This window comes from Olea europaea, unplaced genomic scaffold (assembly GCF_002742605.1).
Source record: "Olea europaea var. sylvestris unplaced genomic scaffold, O_europaea_v1 scaffold796, whole genome shotgun sequence".
Classification (NCBI taxonomy): domain Eukaryota; kingdom Viridiplantae; phylum Streptophyta; class Magnoliopsida; order Lamiales; family Oleaceae; genus Olea; species Olea europaea.
Window position 1 is genome coordinate 205,971 of NW_019266391.1, and position 3,938 is coordinate 209,908.

General features: G+C 35.7%; 1 pseudogene; it reads left to right on the forward strand.

Moving 5' to 3' along the window:
- The first annotated feature begins 1,255 nt into the window (after positions 1-1,255).
- LOC111391469 lies at positions 1,256-3,476 on the forward strand (annotated as a pseudogene).
- The last annotated feature ends 462 nt before the right edge of the window (positions 3,477-3,938 follow it).

Consider the following 3,938-nt stretch of genomic DNA (forward strand, 5'->3'; position numbering starts at 1 on the left):
AGACGGGCGGGGGGGGGGGGGGGGGGTATAGAGGTAAAATGGTCATGACTAATTGCACTATGACCATGTACGATTCAAAGTATACTCAGATAGATCGGAGATCTCATATTCCTTGATCGAGACATGGGTTTTTGTATCTATCGAAAAGGAAAATCAGGTTGCACACTTGCTAGCTTCATACAGTTGAGACCAACGCTGCTACTAAGAGTATGACAACTTGACCTCCCTCAACAGATTAGGGCACTTGTGTAAATTGATAGATATGGACTGCCCAGTTTTCGAGAATTGTAGCTTAGTTTTCATTTGCTTTTATCCTCATTGTATGAGAAGTATTACTTCTTCATTTATTGCTTTCTTTTTACTTTTAGATGTTTGTTGCTGTGTGTGTGTGTGTGTGTAAGTATGTATGTACACACACAGAGCATTATTTTTGGAGAATCATTAACCTCCACCGACCTTCCTTGATGGACTTTAAAAGCTCACTAAGAATATGTGGACTTTTTGCTGAAAAAAAATTAAGATAGTACCCAATTCGTTTTCATTGTATATTGGGTAATTAGTACAAAACATCCTTACCTTTCGAGATTTTTGTGAAAACGACCCTACCTTTCATTTTTGACAGATTTCACCCTCGTCTTTACCTTTTTTGCGCAAAATGTCTTTCTGTCAATCCCCCGTTAAAATGCTCCATTAAATCAAAAGTTTGCACAAAAGGTCCATATCTTTTAATGTTATTATGCAAAATGTCTGTACCTTTCATTTTTGGCATAATTAGCACAAAAGGTTCCCACATTTCAATATTATTGTGCAAAGCATCCATACCTTTTATTTTTTGAGATTTTCACCCCTACTTTCACATGTCATTGCGCAAAAAGATTATTTTCATTCATTTTTCAATAAAATGACGATTTTGCCCTCCTATTCAAATAAAATAAAAAAGAGAAAAATAAATAATTAATTGTAATCATAGTCCTAAATTTTTCAAAACATTGCAGATAAGTACTAAATTCTCCACTACCACCACTTTTACAAGCCGCCACATATAGATCCATATAGCACCATGTTTCGACCACAACACCCATCGGACTCCAACACCACAAGCCTCTCCTCATTCTCCCCAATATCCTCCTTCATAGTATTGGTCATCAATCTATTCGAAACAATCACATTTAAAGCCCAAAATACCAAATTATCGTATACAACCCTTCATGACAATTTCACTTTCGGCACCATCCACGGTCACACACCACTACCGATGGTTACACCTCGCCTCGACGAATCTATACATGATCTCACATCACCCAAAACTACCCCAAATCATTTTGTTGTAATTCCAGAACATTCGACAGTAGCGATGTCCATTTTGCCAAAATCTTTTTCAATTCATGCATCCCACAACACTAAATTTTGAAATTGGCATCAATCGAACCATCAACAAATCCAAACGACAATGTGTATGAATCTAATTGAACAAATTATTCCCTCAATCGTTTCAATTTCTGGTTCAAAACTCTCTACGTGCACGATTCATGGTGAGAGAACCAAAATTGGCGGGTCCTAAGTACTCCAATCCTTCAAATTCGTGTGTGAAAGGACGGTGGTGAAGTTCGGTGGGAATGGTAGCCGAAAGGCGGTGCTTTTTGGATCTATAGGTGGCGGCTTCATATGTTGTGAAAGTGATAGTGGTTGATAATTTATGATTTCTTTGTAATTTTTTTAAAATTTAAGGACTATAGTTTCAGTTGGTAATTCATCTTTTCTTTTTATTTTATTTGAATAGGAGGATAAAATCGTCATTTTATTGAAAAATGGATGAAAATGACCTTTTGCGCAATGAAAGGTGAAAGGTGGGATGAAAATGCTAAAAAATGAAATGTATGGACGTTTTTACAATAACATTGAAAGATATGGACATTTTCTACTAATTATACCAAAAATGAAATGTATGGACGTTTTGTACAATAACATTGAAAGGTGACGATCTTTTGTGCTAGTTACTCTTTGATTTAATGAAGCATTTTAACGGAGAATTGACAGAATGACATTTTGAGCAAAAAAAAGATAAAGGTGAGGGTGAAATCCGTCAAACAACAAAAGGTAGAGACGTTTTTCACAAAAATCTCGAAAAGTATGGACGTTTTATGCTAATTACCCTTGTATATTTATGCTAGTTATGTTTTGTAGCATCGAGAACATTATGGTGATTATTGGGCTTGTAGGATGAACAGCCCAATACTATAATGAAGTAAAAAAGCCCAATTGACTAATTAGGGCACAATAAATATTGTCTCTACAATTGTGTTATCTCAGTCGTGATTTCCATTTTTGGTGCAATTTGCTATGGGAATTGAAAAGGGGGAATATTCTTGAGCATGAATCTAATGCAAATCCTACTCAGACCAAGACAACTGGGCTACCACGTAAACAATTTTATCGAGCACAAGCTAACAGCAACATTTTGGCGATTCCAATTTTCCCGTTCCAATTTCACTAGTCAAGTTGATTATTCGATCCATTACTCCCAACTCTTTCCTTTGCCTTATAAATTTGATGGTTCAAAAAGGATCGAATCTGTAGACGTTGGCTGTGGATTTGGTAGGCTTCTTATTAGTCTTTTAACTATGTTCCCCGAATCCGTTATGATTGGGATGGAAATGAGAGATAAAGTGACCGAGTATGCGAAGGAAAAGATTGTAACTTTGAGGGCTTCTAATCCAAGCCAGTATAGAAATGTATTGTAGTTCGTACTAATTCCATGAAGTACATTCCAAATTATTTTGAGAAAAGGCAGGTCAAAAGACATTTTTTTCTCTTCCGGGACATTTCGAAGAGAAGAATCATTGACGAAGGTTGATTAACCTACATTTGCGGGATGAGTATGCATACATGGTTAGAGTGGGTGGAATTATATATACAATCATGGATGTGGAGGAGCTTGGCATGTGGATGAAGTCTTGTTCGAAGGGGCACCCTTTATTTGAGGCTGTTGCAAAGGAAGAACTTGAAGCTGATCCTATTGTGAAGCTCTTGAGTTCTACAACTGAGGAAGGATAAAAGGTAGATCCAATGGTGGACAAATGTTCCAAGCAGTTTATAGATGCATTGTGCCGTGAATTTCAAATTGTGAAACACGTTGATGCTAAACACAAGGGTAGGATACGAGATCTTGTTCTCTGGAAGTATGGATCCATTCGTCAGAATGAAGCTCTTGAGTTTTGCAACTAAGGAAGGATAAAGGTAACTCACAATGGTGGACAAACGTTCCAAGCAGTTTATAGATGCACTGTGTCGTGAATTTCAAATTATGAAACTCATTGATGCTAAACACAAGTGTAGGATGCTGGATCTCTGGAAGTATGGATCCATTGGTTAGAAGACATTGAACCTTTTTCTCAACGTTTCTACCACATTTTTTAGAACTAGATATTTTTTTTGTTACTCTACAATGATGGACTAATATAGCTTCATATTCTTAACTTGCTGACTATAGTCAGATTTTGCCAACCAAGTTGAATTTGTGCATGCTTAGTATAGTTATGTCTTGCTTTATTTTTCTTGTTTTTAGACTGCTATATCTTGATCTATCACTTTGTGTGCAACTAATAAGTTTTACTTTGTATGTGTATGTGTGAAGATGGAACATAAGTCCGGAACCCTTTGCAGAAGATCTCAACAGTTGTTTAGTATAATATTGTCAATCTTGGAGTATATTCACTACTTGTATTTCTAAGAAATTCAATTTTCCTTGTAAATGGACAATCTATGATAAGCATTTCATATATATGTGTATATATATATATATTGGAAAATTATATAATAAGTATAACATTCTACATAGATCTTTTACCAAGAGCAGATAAATTGCAAGATACAGAGTGTTGGTTTAAAAATTGTGATGGCTTGTTCTATAAGTAGGTGAAATAAGTTGATTTAGATTA